Raw genomic sequence first — 15,325 nt, 5'->3', positions numbered from 1 at the left:
GGGGGAGTGCAGCTGCACCACTGTGGGTGTCTGCAGGCTTCAATGCCCAGGATAAGGAAGGATTTTGTTCGGGCTCGGGCTGGAGTTCAAGCAGTAGTTTTACTTAATGAATTGGCTGAGTTGTTTGTCTTTATGGGACAATTCTGTCACTGTTAGTTTCACTGTAACTTAATAAATTGATTTCCAGCACATATATTCACAGCATTCTGACCATGATGTACCAAGATGTATGAGATAGCATTCTGAAGGTCTTGTGGCTGTGAGCTTCCATGGTGTGATGCCTGAGAGAGAAGGCACCAACATCTGATTGAGAAGGATTTGACCTCATATTGGTTTCTGTGACTTTGGAGCCATACGGAGTTGAACTTTTTAAAATAAATTGTATGATTTAATTGTCCATTGCTGAGTTAGTTAGATTCAGATTGCTCCTGTCCTCCATTGAATTCAGGTGCTCCTATCTACTCTTTCGAGTGCAGATACTCTTGACTCTCATGAGACCGTATGCTAACTTTGCGCTCCTCAGAATTAAAATATGGAGCAAATCTATTCATCTTTGCTTGAAAGAACCTTTGTTTATTCCTGCCTTTAGAGGCTTTGCTTGCCGGCACCTGCTGCTTAAACCTTCCCAGACACGTATGAATCCTCAGTTTAGCATTAGGAAATTTACTTTCAGGGTAAACTATCTTTTCAGGTTTACATATAACAACCTTTAAATAACCTGTCTTTATATTTGTATTTTGACTTGCTTTGAATTATATCGAGCCATTATGTAATAAGGTGATTAATGAATTATGACTAATCATAATGATCTGAGTTTGTAACTTTTGCTCATAAACCTTCATGGTTTACAAAATAACTACTCTCTCTCACCCTTTGGGGCAAAATGTGTTTCTCTGTCATGGATCTTAAGCCTCAATTTGAGTAAAATGTCCATCCACTTGAGGTCAGCTGGTACTTGAATTTGCACCATTGGTTTGCACAGAGCAAACACTATCCCCAGTTTCTTCAGTGTGCTACAGAACGCAGGACAAAAGGGAAAAGGAAACAAAGATATATCTCATCACTACACCGTCCTCAGGGAGGCATAGGCTCTTAGCACAAATCCATGTCTGCAAGTCTTTAAGTCTTTGTAGATGTGGATTTGCATCACAATCCATGAGTGGATGCACAGGATCACCTATGCTCCACCATTGGAATGCCTCCTTGATGCAAAGTAACACAAAGCACCACAGTGCTCTGCACTGGGTTACTTTTTTCATTTTTACAAAGCAATTCAAGTAGCCATTTGCATTGCTTTGTAAATAGCAAAATATTTTAGCTCAGATCTATCATAGGATTGCATTGCATTTGCATCATGCAGGGTGACACAAGGGCAACAAAGTCCTTAAGTTGGATTTACCAAGCCATTCAAGGCCACCTTGCATGGCCCTACATTGCTTGGTAAACCTGGAGTAATGTAAAGCAGCGCACGTGCGTGTCTGGTGTTACTCTGAACTGGAAGGCATTACCTGGGTCAAAATTGGGTGTTCCCATGCATCTACTCATGTATTTTGGCACATTCCCTGTTTTACCAATACAGATAAATGTGGGAATGACCCTAAATGTTATGACTTGCTGATAAAGATGCAGCTCTTTTCTAAGTGTGCTGCATTTTAATGCAGACGTACTACGAGGGAAACACCTCTAAGGATTGCTTTTGTGTAGGAAGGTGTCTCTTCCTGAACAAAAAGAAATCTGCCTAAAATGCATGCACCCTTACACCATGATTTAAGAATGCCTGTGGTGGTGCTAGGCTGCACTGAGTGTGCCAGCACAGTGAGAGAGCAGGAATGCACCATATTTTGATAGATATGGCTCATTTCTCTCCTTTCCATTTGGTGCAACACAATGCAGAGCAAGAAGTTGTCTGGCTGCGATGCACTGTGTCAAACGCTGATAAATCTGCCCGTTTGTCTCTGGTCTGCATTTAAAAAGTAATGCAAACTCAACTAAGCACCTTTGTCAATCTGGACCTAAAGGCCATGAAATGCTTGAAGAAAGAATTTTCTAAATGAAGGGATTGCCTTGAAGTACCGTCAGAAGAAAACTTGCAGCAAGTACGATGAACAGTCACAGCGACATGAACACTTTGAATACAGATCTTTTGAAAATAAAATAAAGAAAGGTTTTGCTCAGTAAGATAAAGATCCAGTAGAACATGAACAGTCCTGAAGTGAGATGCAAGTCCGTAAACTGATTGTAAAAGGCGACTGGTCAGGCCAGTTAAGATGGCAGACACAACTCTGTGAGGCTGGGTCCAATGGCCCTACTATCAACAAATTTCCTGGATGGAGTCCTGCATCTGGGGCACGGGGTACACAGCCTCCTGCTCTGCCCACTTATCTCCCTTACTGAGCTCTGACAGGCCTGTGTGGTGAAGCTTTATGAACTCTGGCATGCTGGTGCTAAGCTGCAATGGCAGTAGGCTGTCCCCCTCCTGCAACTTCGGAACCCATTATGCTGCCCTTACCTCCCGTCCGGTCTCCCTTCTTGACTTCAGCTGCATCTTATCCCTGCTGGGGTCCCATAGACTGCTCTGGTGCAGGAAGGACGTGGGAGGATGGTACGGAGGCCCCATGTTGGTCAGGTAAGCCTCCACAGGAGGGGTCTTCCTGGCAATTGGCACTCTCAGAGCCTTGTGGGACACGGTCCTCCCCATCGCGACACACCTCTGCTGCTTCCACCCCCACTCGGGCATCAATATCTAGGCACGTGGGAGGTCCCTTCCTGAGGCCTGATTACGCTGCGGGATGCTATTGCCGGCTGGTGCTTGGGAGGTCTTCCAGGGCCCCACTGCTCACACTGCTCTGGCACTGGACCCCAGCCTCAGCAACATCATCAAAGTTGACACAGTGTGGCCCATCCATGTGGCCAACTTCTGCAGTGGTTCCCTCCTGGAGGATTCCTCTTCTGACTGGTGCCTTATGGACCTAGAGAGACAGCCCTCTTCTGCAACCGGTACCAGCACAACCCACCACTTTGGTGCCAACATCAAGTGGTAGGGGTCCCTGATACACCAGGGCCTCCTGCTCAAGTTACCAGCAGTAGAGCAGCTCCTTGCACATCAGAGTCAACATTGAGGTGAGCCGGGCCCCCCCCAGTACACCAGGGCCTTCTGCTCCTCTCTCTCAGTGTTTTGTGCCAGTGAACCTTAACAGGCCCCCCACCTGCATTACTCCTGCACTATTCCCCTCCACTTTGTCATCACCATCTAGGAGCACATGTGGGGTCCCCCACGGGGCCAGTCCCCTATGATGACTCACCGCAGAAGGATACCTATGATGGCCAATGCCAGCTGCGCATACTGGGACGGACATACTTAGTAGCCATCACCTGCATGGCTGTCTCCAAATCTGCGCCAGAATCGAGGTGTGCAGTGGTTCCCCTCAGTGTATCAGAGCCTTCTGTCATTCACTCCCTGAGACAACTGACCCGACTCCCTCACTGGGACCCTGGACTTGTGCACCTTCTCGCCGGCTCACCAGGGTTCTACTTCTACCTCCCCCACCTATTCTAGAAGGGGGAACTGACCTGGAGGTTACCACCCAACCCAGTGAACAGCAACACAGCCACTTGGGACCTCAATACTGCAGGGCACCCATGTCCCTCTTCTGACTCCCCTCTCAGCACATCCTTAAAGTTTCCCTGCGGTACAGGGACATTTCCCTACTCGGGTAGGACAACTGGGCTGTGGTCCTTCGGCTTGTTTCTCCTTTGTGATGGGGAGTGCTGGCTCCCCGCCCCCTCTTGAAACCTGTGCTAAGTCCATTGCAGTTCTGACAGTGATAACTTTGTGGTTCTATAAAACAGGGGCAGGCTACGCCCCACCTTATCTAGGATGCCATCAACAGCGGCAGGTCCGACCTCTGTCATCCTGAATACTCCATTGCCAGGGCCTACCCCACTACTATCCATGTCTTATAAACTGGGCAACGTGTTAGCTGCCATAGAACACTCCTGAGTATCCATGGAGACTAGACTCTGTACTTTGACCACTGAACTGAGCTCCATACTAGATGATCATAGCAAACTTTTGGATAAAGTCTCAGATAGGGAGAAAGCGACCGACAACCAAAGTGCAACACAGAACCTCCAGGCCGGTGTTCAACAACTCGAAGACAAAGCGGAAGACATAGAAGGTCGCTCACAAAGAGGCAATGTGTGTGTCCTGGGACTGGCGGAGGCGGTGGAGGGCCAGGACCCATCTCGTACCTGGAGTCCTGGTTCGGGTCCTTCAAACCAACATCAGAGTTCACCTCTTCTTCTCTTTGGAGAGGCATCACCATGTGTCCGCTTGCCACCCCTCCGGGGCTCCTCTGCGCCCCAGGCTGGCAAAACTTCTACACTTTAAAGACAACGCACTTTTACACTTTCACCATTTTCCAATATATTTACAACATGAAACAGTATCAAAGTAAGTCTCTGACCTAAGCCAGAAAGAACAAACAGTTTTCACACCAAACATTTAGTACCATAGATATGACTTCTCCAATTCGCATGCAGTCTGTGTAACTCCATGTGCATCATGTCCGTCATGTGTGCCTCTTGCAGGAATGCTATGTGGGTATGACGTTGGTTGAGGTAGGTATGGGTTCAGTGCCTTATGGTAGGAGCGGCCATGCACCTTATGTTCCAAGTCAGTGAGTTATATTGTGGGATCATAGCTCGTGTTGGAACATCCACTGGGTGTGCATATGTACCACAAAAGTGGGACATAAACCAGGCCCCACTTGTGTGGTAGCCCCACCCCCAACTTGGGTCCTGCCACGGCCTCCCCATATATATATATGTCTGTTGTGGTGCCAATAGCAGCCAGGCAAGTGTGTAGGTGTAACAGCATAGGCGTAACTTCAACAGCATATTAACAACATGATTAACATCCCCACCTCCCTGCCCGAACACCTCCCAGCCATAGGAGTTCAACATATGCATAGGGACTATAGGAAACCTAAACTTAAAAGTGTGAGTCCATTGCAGTAGTATGCGGTGCGTATCAGTCTGTATTCTCTGGAATCTGGCCCTCAAGCCCTTTATGATGAACTTGGTGCCCACCTCCCAATGTAAACACCCCCAGCATCAAAAAAGTATCTGCCTGACCTACAGGTCTAGGTGAGAGGCTTACCAACCTGGAGAGACAGAGTTCCTCTTAGCAGATCAGCTGCCAATTGTGTCATCATTTCTCGATGAAAGCATTCCTTACCAAGAGAGTCTGCAGTGTCATTGGTGCCCGATCCAATTGCAGAGGCTCTGCTGTACAACCCTGCTACTGCTTGTGCACATTCCTTAGCCACCTGGTCAGTTGTGTGTCAATGTCATAGCCTCTTGGACTGCCGGTGGTTCGATCCAGGGTCAACCCATTCTCGGTGTGTTGTTCTGCTGCTGGCTGTGTTGCTAGACCCTTGGAGGTCCAGGTATCCATAGGAGTCGACAAGAAGTGGGTAGTCTCCCCCTCTATCACTTCGAGTTTTACAGGAAAGAGAAGTGAGCAGTTCAGCTGTAAACTCTGCAATTGTTGTTTAACCAATGGATAGAATTGAGGCAACATTGCTCCTCCATAGTGAAATCTGGTTGTGCAGTGATGGTGCTACCCTCAAGGTACCAGGGGCCCTTTTGTCTGGTGCTGTACTGACCAGTTGTACAATGACACAGGGCTCTCCAGGGCTCACGCCTCCCTCGCCACCCAGTCTATATTACGTAGGCATGATCCAACAGGCCCTCTACTGCCTCCTCACAGTGGGATGATTATCCTCCAGGCCTCCACAGCTGAGGTGGGTGGCTGTGGGCTCCCAGTCCTTTCTACTGAGGCACCGGTAAGCATTCCAAGCTTGCTGGGGGCACTTCCAACTCTCTTTGCTCCCCACAGCCAGTGTTCAAGGTGAGCTGCAGCATATACTACGCAGTGACACTGGCCCAGTCAGCGCCTGCACTCGCTCCCTTTGACTCACTCCTGACCAAAGATGATCACTTCAACACCTGGTGTCATGGGGGGAGTGCAGCTGCACCACTGTGGGTGTCTGCAGGCTTCAATGCCCAGGATAAGGAAGGATTTTGTTCGGGCTCGGGCTGGAGTTCAAGCAGTAGTTTTACTTAATGAATTGGCTGAGTTGTTTGTCTTTATGGGACAATTCTGTCACTGTTAGTTTCACTGTAACTTAATAAATTGATTTCCAGCACATATATTCACAGCATTCTGACCATGATGTACCAAGATGTATGAGATAGCATTCTGAAGGTCTTGTGGCTGTGAGCTTCCATGGTGTGATGCCTGAGAGAGAAGGCACCAACATCTGATTGAGAAGGATTTGACCTCATATTGGTTTCTGTGACTTTGGAGCCATACGGAGTTGAACTTTTTAAAATAAATTGTATGATTTAATTGTCCATTGCTGAGTTAGTTAGATTCAGATTGCTCCTGTCCTCCATTGAATTCAGGTGCTCCTATCTACTCTTTCGAGTGCAGATACTCTTGACTCTCATGAGACCGTATGCTAACTTTGCGCTCCTCAGAATTAAAATATGGAGCAAATCTATTCATCTTTGCTTGAAAGAACCTTTGTTTATTCCTGCCTTTAGAGGCTTTGCTTGCCGGCACCTGCTGCTTAAACCTTCCCAGACACGTATGAATCCTCAGTTTAGCATTAGGAAATTTACTTTCAGGGTAAACTATCTTTTCAGGTTTACATATAACAACCTTTAAATAACCTGTCTTTATATTTGTATTTTGACTTGCTTTGAATTATATCGAGCCATTATGTAATAAGGTGATTAATGAATTATGACTAATCATAATGATCTGAGTTTGTAACTTTTGCTCATAAACCTTCATGGTTTACAAAATAACTACTCTCTCTCACCCTTTGGGGCAAAATGTGTTTCTCTGTCATGGATCTTAAGCCTCAATTTGAGTAAAATGTCCATCCACTTGAGGTCAGCTGGTACTTGAATTTGCACCATTGGTTTGCACAGAGCAAACACTATCCCCAGTTTCTTCAGTGTGCTACAGAACGCAGGACAAAAGGGAAAAGGAAACAAAGATATATCTCATCACTACACCGTCCTCAGGGAGGCATAGGCTCTTAGCACAAATCCATGTCTGCAAGTCTTTAAGTCTTTGTAGATGTGGATTTGCATCACAATCCATGAGTGGATGCACAGGATCACCTATGCTCCACCATTGGAATGCCTCCTTGATGCAAAGTAACACAAAGCACCACAGTGCTCTGCACTGGGTTACTTTTTTCATTTTTACAAAGCAATTCAAGTAGCCATTTGCATTGCTTTGTAAATAGAAAAATATTTTAGCTCAGATCTATCATAGGATTGCATTGCATTTGCATCATGCAGGGTGACACAAGGGCAACAAAGTCCTTAAGTTGGATTTACCAAGCCATTCAAGGCCACCTTGCATGGCCCTACATTGCTTGGTAAACCTGGAGTAATGTAAAGCAGCGCACATGCGTGTCTGGTGTTACTCTGAACTGGAAGGCATTACCTGGGTCAAAATTGGGTGTTCCCATGCATCTACTCATGTATTTTGGCACATTCCCTGTTTTACCAATACAGATAAATGTGGGAATGACCCTAAATGTTATGACTTGCTGATAAAGATGCAGCTCTTTTCTAAGTGTGCTGCATTTTAATGCAGACGTACTACGAGGGAAACACCTCTAAGGATTGCTTTTGTGTAGGAAGGTGTCTCTTCCTGAACAAAAAGAAATCTGCCTAAAATGCATGCACCCTTACACCATGATTTAAGAATGCCTGTGGTGGTGCTAGGCTGCACTGAGTGTGCCAGCACAGTGAGAGAGCAGGAATGCACCATATTTTGATAGATATGGCTCATTTCTCTCCTTTCCATTTGGTGCAACACAATGCAGAGCAAGAAGTTGTCTGGCTGCGATGCACTGTGTCAAACGCTGATAAATCTGCCCGTTTGTGTCTGGTCTGCATTTAAAAAGTAATGCAAACTCAACTAAGCACCTTTGTCAATCTGGACCTAAAGGCCATGAAATGCTTGAAGAAAGAATTTTCTAAATGAAGGGATTGCCTTGAAGTACCGTCAGAAGAAAACTTGCAGCAAGTACGATGAACAGTCACAGCGACATGAACACTTTGAATACAGATCTTTTGAAAATAAAATAAAGAAAGGTTTTGCTCAGTAAGATAAAGATCCAGTAGAACATGAACAGTCCTGAAGTGAGATGCAAGTCCGTAAACTGATTGTAAAAGGCGACTGGTCAGGCCAGTTAAGATGGCAGACACAACTCTGTGAGGCTGGGTCCAATGGCCCTACTATCAACAAATTTCCTGGATGGAGTCCTGCATCTGGGGCACGGGGTACACAGCCTCCTGCTCTGCCCACTTATCTCCCTTACTGAGCTCTGACAGGCCTGTGTGGTGAAGCTTTATGAACTCTGGCATGCTGGTGCTAAGCTGCAATGGCAGTAGGCTGTCCCCCTCCTGCAACTTCGGAACCCATTATGCTGCCCTTACCTCCCGTCCGGTCTCCCTTCTTGACTTCAGCTGCATCTTATCCCTGCTGGGGTCCCATCGACTGCTCTGGTGCAGGAAGGACGTGGGAGGATGGCACGGAGGCCCCATGTTGGTCAGGTAAGCCTCCACAGGAGGGGTCTTCCTGGCAATTGGCACTCTCAGAGCCTTGTGGGACACGGTCCTCCCCATCGCGACACACCTCTGCTGCTTCCACCCCCACTCGGGCATCAATATCTAGGCACGTGGGAGGTCCCTTCCTGAGGCCTGATTACGCTGCGGGATGCTATTGCCGGCTGGTGCTTGGGAGGTCTTCCAGGGCCCCACTGCTCACACTGCTCCGGCACTGGACCCCAGCCTCAGCAACATCATCAAAGTTGACACAGTGTGGCCCATCCATGTGGCCAACTTCTGCAGTGGTTCCCTCCTGGAGGATTCCTCTTCTGACTGGTGCCTTATGGACCTAGAGAGACAGCCCTCTTCTGCAACCGGTACCAGCACAACCCACCACTTTGGTGCCAACATCAAGTGGTAGGGGTCCCTGATACACCAGGGCCTCCTGCTCAAGTTACCAGCAGTAGAACAGCTCCTTGCACATCAGAGTCAACATTGAGGTGAGCCGGGCCCCCCCCAGTACACCAGGGCCTTCTGCTCCTCTCTCTCAGTGTTTTGTGCCAGTGAACCTTAACAGGCCCCCCACCTGCATTACTCCTGCACTATTCCCCTCCACTTTGTCATCACCATCTAGGAGCACATGTGGGGTCCCCCACGGGGCCAGTCCCCTATGATGACTCACCGCAGAAGGATACCTATGATGGCCAATGCCAGCTGCGCATACTGGGACGGACATACTTAGTAGCCATCACCTGCATGGCTGTCTCCAAATCTGCGCCAGAATCGAGGTGTGCAGTGGTTCCCCTCAGTGTATCAGAGCCTTCTGTCATTCACTCCCTGAGACAACTGACCCGACTCCCTCACTGGGACCCTGGACTTGTGCACCTTCTCGCCGGCTCACCAGGGTTCTACTTCTACCTCCCCCACCTATTCTAGATGCGGGAACTGACCTGGAGGTTACCACCCAACCCAGTGAACAGCAACACAGCCACTTGGGACCTCAATACTGCAGGGCACCCATGTCCCTCTTCTGACTCCCCTCTCAGCACATCCTTAAAGTTTCCCTGCGGTACAGGGACATTTCCCTACTCGGGTAGGACAACTGGGCTGTGGTCCTTCGGCTTGTTTCTCCTTTGTGATGGGGAGTGCTGGCTCCCCGCCCCCTCTTGAAACCTGTGCTAAGTCCATTGCAGTTCTGACAGTGATAACTTTGTGGTTCTATAAAACAGGGGCAGGCTACGCCCCACCTTATCTAGGATGCCATCAACAGCGGCAGGTCCGACCTCTGTCATCCTGAATACTCCATTGCCAGGGCCTACCCCACTACTATCCATGTCTTATAAACTGGGCAACGTGTTAGCTGCCATAGAACACTCCTGAGTATCCATGGAGACTAGACTCTGTACTTTGACCACTGAACTGAGCTCCATACTAGATGATCATAGCAAACTTTTGGATAAAGTCTCAGATAGGGAGAAAGCGACCGACAACCAAAGTGCAACACAGAACCTCCAGGCCGGTGTTCAACAACTCGAAGACAAAGCGGAAGACATAGAAGGTCGCTCACAAAGAGGCAATGTGTGTGTCCTGGGACTGGCGGAGGCGGTGGAGGGCCAGGACCCATCTCGTACCTGGAGTCCTGGTTCGGGTCCTTCAAACCAACATCAGAGTTCACCTCTTCTTCTCTTTGGAGAGGCATCACCATGTGTCCGCTTGCCACCCCTCCGGGGCTCCTCTGCGCCCCAGGCTGGCAAAACTTCTACACTTTAAAGACAACGCACTTTTATGAGCTGCCAGGTGGGCTGGCCCCCTCACAGTGGAGGACAAAGTAGTCATCCTGGACTACACACGAACAGTCCAGCACCGTTGTACCTCCTTCCTAGAAGTCAAACGCCGTCTTCACCAGTTCGGGGTGCAATATTTCCTGCTGTTCCCCACCTGCCTCAAGATCATTGTTGACAAAAAACCCACCTTTTTCACACCCTGAAAGACTCCTGGGATTGGGCAGACCAACATCACAGACTATCCACATCGGACCGAGCTCGATCCGCTCTGCTTCCTCCCAAACCACGAAAGAAACGCTGCAACAGGTCGTGAGCAGGAACTGCCACATGTTCATCCCCAGCCTCTCCTCTAAACCTCGAGCAAGTCATCAAGAACTGAAGTCAAGCCCTGCAGGCAATGGCAAACCTGGGAACTAATGCTCATACCACTGGCGATGAGAGAGGCCCACACATATTTACGACTGATGATGACACCCTCCCCTATGATGACACTCAGCAGGGCTCTCAGACCCTGCCACAGGTGATGCTGCAAACAGCTGACAGTATTATCTGACTTTCCCCTCCACCTTCCTTTACAATTTAAGCAGCTTCTGTAGTTGAAGTCCGGTGTCCAGGGCACAAAAAACACTGCGCTGCATTCCAATACCTGATCACCCCTCACCATATACTAGAATTCTCCTCCATATCTATTGTTTGGGCGTACTGCTGATTGTGATAGTCCCTTCTAGTTGATACCAATTTGTTTGTTACAGTTCATCTCCCCTTATGTTTCCTGCACTTATGGCCATATGAGGCAGATGACTGTTTCATAATCCCAGCACCAGCTGAGTGGTGGTCTGGTGGACAGTATGAGAGGCTCACCCTCTGCAATGTTCGTTACTCTTTGCTCCAATGACAGCTTCAAATACTGATATTTGTTTCTTTACACTAAATGTGAGAGGAATGCACACCACCAGGAAATTATATGAAGCCTACTGTTATATTAGGCACCAACATGCCCAAATAGCTTTCCTACAAGAAACTCATACAGAGGGGAGGAACTGACATGCTTGCACAAGTGCTGGAGGGGCCTCATTCATGCAACAATATACTCAGCATATGCGTGAGGTGCCCTGATCTGGATTAGGTCTGTACTCTCCTTTCAGGAAACGTCAACAGTAGTAGACAAAGAAGGTCGATATGTACTTCTCGTGGATTGTCTTGAAGGCCAGCCCATCCTCTTTGGGGGGCACTTATGTGCTGAACACAGAACAAGGGGCCTTCTGGGACACTCTTTCTACTGTATTGGCCCAAACAAATGCACTGCACTCTTTACTAGTGGGCAGGTACAACTGCATCCAGGACCTTGACTTGTACAGATCCCACCCCGCCACTCCCCGATGCATACAGGCTGCTTGTTACAGATACTGGGTGCTCCACTGGTCCCTTCTGGCCGCTTGGACATCCCAACACCCTGACAGTAAACTATACTTGTTTCATTCGATACCCCTTAGTCTGTCTGCATACCTTGATCTTTTCCTCTGCTCAGCCCCACTAATACCCTTTGTGCAACCCACAGACTATCTGGGGCGCATTGTTCAGATTACAAAGCCCATGTGATGGACCTCCGGTGGACACCTCCTATCCGCCAATGCCCACATAGCGACTCCCACGAGACTGCCTTGAGGACCCAGCCTTCTGAGAGGAGCAGGGGAACGAAATCCAACAGTACTTCACCATAAACCACAACACTGCCTCCACTGGAATAGTGGAGTAGGATGCCTTCAAGGTGGTAATGGGGAGCTTGTGTACCCAACAGATAGTAGGAGTCTGTAGAATCCTCAATAGAAAGATAACAGATGTCAAAAAGTGCCTGGCTCGACTGGGTAAAGCAGCGGGCATTGATCCCGCCCTGCACACAATTTGCAACCATCAAAACATCCTATACCATGCTCCTACAGCAAATCCAGTGATTCAATTTCATGGTGCATGTGGCAAAGGTACATAGAGAAGGGGACAAGTCAGGCAGCCTCCTGGTTTGGCTGAACCAACAAGACCCCTCAGCCACACCATCACTGAAATAGTTACACTCCCAGGCTCTACTGTCTGAACACAGGATGACATGCTGCAGGTCTTTCATACTTTCTATAACTCCATTTGCCAAGCCCAATTGGACTCCTCAGAGGAACATTCCTGTGCATTCTTGGTGGATATCGATCTGTCAGCCATTCCCACCTCCACTAGGCTCTCCCTAAATGCCAAAATATCATCCGAGGATGTGATGCAGGCATTCGGAAACCTAACCTGAAACAAAACACTGGGGCTCGAAAGCTTGCAGCTGAAATACTATAGAACTTTCTCTGCAGTCTTGGTGCCCCCCTCGTGGAGATGTACGAAGTGGCACTACACACAGGTGCACTCCCCCCCTCCTTTGTGAGTCCCTTCACAATTCCCCTAATCCCTAGACACAAAATCTAGTCACCTGTCCTCCTTTCAACTCACTGCCATTCTTGGGGTGGACTACAATATTATGGGGAAGAAACTAGCTGATAGATATGTTTATGTTCTTCTGGACCTTATTCATGCTGACGAGAATGGATTTGTCCCCGGTCGAAGCACCTCCCAAAATATTTGTCCCCTCTTTCATATTCAAGATTGAGGCAGGGAAAGTTTGGCACACTACCCCTAGCCCAGATAGGCAAGATAGCATTGTGAAGATGGTCATTCTGCCTCACCTTCTTTATTACTTTGCCAACTTCCCAACTATTCTGCTGTGTTCCTTTTTTAAAGAACTGGATTCCCTATTGTGTGATGTAATTTGTGGTAATGTATAACATCCTGCGGCCCTCATAAAATTGCAGCTCCTGATAGACCTAGGAGGTCTGGGTGGCCCATCCTTCAAGGAGTACTTCATAGCAGCCCAATTACAATGGCGATCACGCTGGATGGCAAGGGATATTTGAGAGGGACATACAGCGAGCAGGGATCCCTGCCAGTGTCTATGGTTTGAGGCTTTCTCCTTCCGAAGGTTTTGTCCCCATTCCCGTAGCCTTTATAGGTGGTGATGGTCCTCGTGTGCATGGTCTGTGTCCATCGTCTTCTGTGGGAGACCCCAACATCTGCCACAATGATGCCTCTGGTCAGCCTCCCACTCTTCTCAAACATTTACACACATTGAGATATGGTGCCCTGGTCAGAACACTTGCTGCTTGCACTGGGTGACCTCTTTGCTGATGGTCAGTTTCTCTCATTTAACCAGCTGGCTGCAGATCACGGTCCCCCACAGGGCAGTATCTCCTACATAGGCACCTGACCAACATGCGCAGAGCCCTGTGGAACTCCACAGAGGCAAAACCTGACACACATCTAGTAATACATACAGCACTTACCATGGGAATTGGAGTTACTTTATAATCTGGTTGTATAAGGTTATCTGAGAGCTGACGGTGTCCCCCCTGTGGCATTCCATCAGATGTGGGAGGACAATTTTGGATGAGTACTCCATGACATGGAATGGGAACAGGCTTAAGGATTCCCCCAACAAGTTTCCTGTAACTCCCACTTTAAGAATATACAGCTTTTACACACCACAGAGCATACTTCACCCCAGCTCCGCATAACTGCTATTTTCCTGACACTTAGGTGGGCTGCCCACGTTGCCAGGCCCCAGTTGCAGATCTTACCCACATAAGATGCGCTGATTGGCCAGGAGTCCGGGGGAAGTGACGAGAGGCAGGGCAGGAGCCCTTTAAATTGGAAGAGCGCTCCCGCCGTCGCGGGACGCGCTGATTGGCCAGGAGTCCGGGGGAAGTGACGAGAGGCAGGGCAGGAGCCCTTTAAATTGGAAGAGCGCTCCCGCCGTCGCGGGACGCGCTGATTGGCCAGGAGTCCGGGGGAAGTGACGAGAGGCAGGGCAGGAGCCCTTTAAATTGGAAGAGCGCTCCCGCCGTCGCGGGACGCGCGCGGGCGCCGCCCGGGCGAAGCCCGGGCCAAGGGCGGGCCCGTCCTTGCCCGTCATTGCCCGGAAGAGGCCGGGCTGGGCCACCCCCCTTTCGTACACAGGAAGCACGTTGTTGCCAAGGAGTTGTTGAAAAGAAGGAGCCTTGTCAACCCACATCGTGTGGCCAAAGGAGGTCGGCCTGAATTATATCATTCTTATCCCGACTCCCAAGGCCCCTGGGCAGTGGTTGATAACTATCTACCCACCCGGACACCTTCTCAAACATAGGGCCCGTCTACGCCTGTCTTTGATCGTCTGAGGCCGGGCTGGGCTCCGTCTCTTTATTCTGTTACTCAGATTCTGGGACCTGATTTGACACAAACCACAACATACCTGCTAGAAGGATCGTTTTGCTGCCAAGAGTCCGGTAACAACCTCAGCTCTAATTATTTGTATCTGCTGTTTTTATTTAGAATTATGGGGAAAAGGAAGGCTGTTGGCCCGCCGGCTCCACTGGAAGGTATAAAAAAGCAGAAAAAACGACCTAGGAAAACAACTATTAAACCTGCCCAAGGGGAATCGAAATCACTCGATGAGATTGATCAACTTTTCGAGGAGGTAGAGGCTATACTTAACAGCGAACTAGGCACTCATGGCCTTTTGCCCTTGAAGAAGCCTCAACTCCAACCTAAAACGATTCAGGAGTTTTTTATCAAGAATAGGGAAGCTCGACCAGTAAATACTGGGGGTTCAACAGATTGTGCAGGGAAATCATCCGCTGTTAATGCCACTGCTCCCTCTTTCCTGCAGGGTATCGTGACTGGTAGCAGTATCTCCAATCACTTTCAAACCCAGGAGATTTTGCACATGGAGGAAATGGAACGCACACCCCTACCATTGAGTCCGGAGATAAGGCTGGTCCCTAATATTCCATGCAAAAATCGTTTCGAGCTTCTGTCTGAGGGAAGCGCTGTGATTG

The sequence above is a fragment of the Pleurodeles waltl genome, chromosome 6, assembly GCF_031143425.1.
Source record: "Pleurodeles waltl isolate 20211129_DDA chromosome 6, aPleWal1.hap1.20221129, whole genome shotgun sequence".
NCBI classification, from domain to species: domain Eukaryota; kingdom Metazoa; phylum Chordata; class Amphibia; order Caudata; family Salamandridae; genus Pleurodeles; species Pleurodeles waltl.
This window is presented reverse-complemented; position numbering follows the sequence as displayed.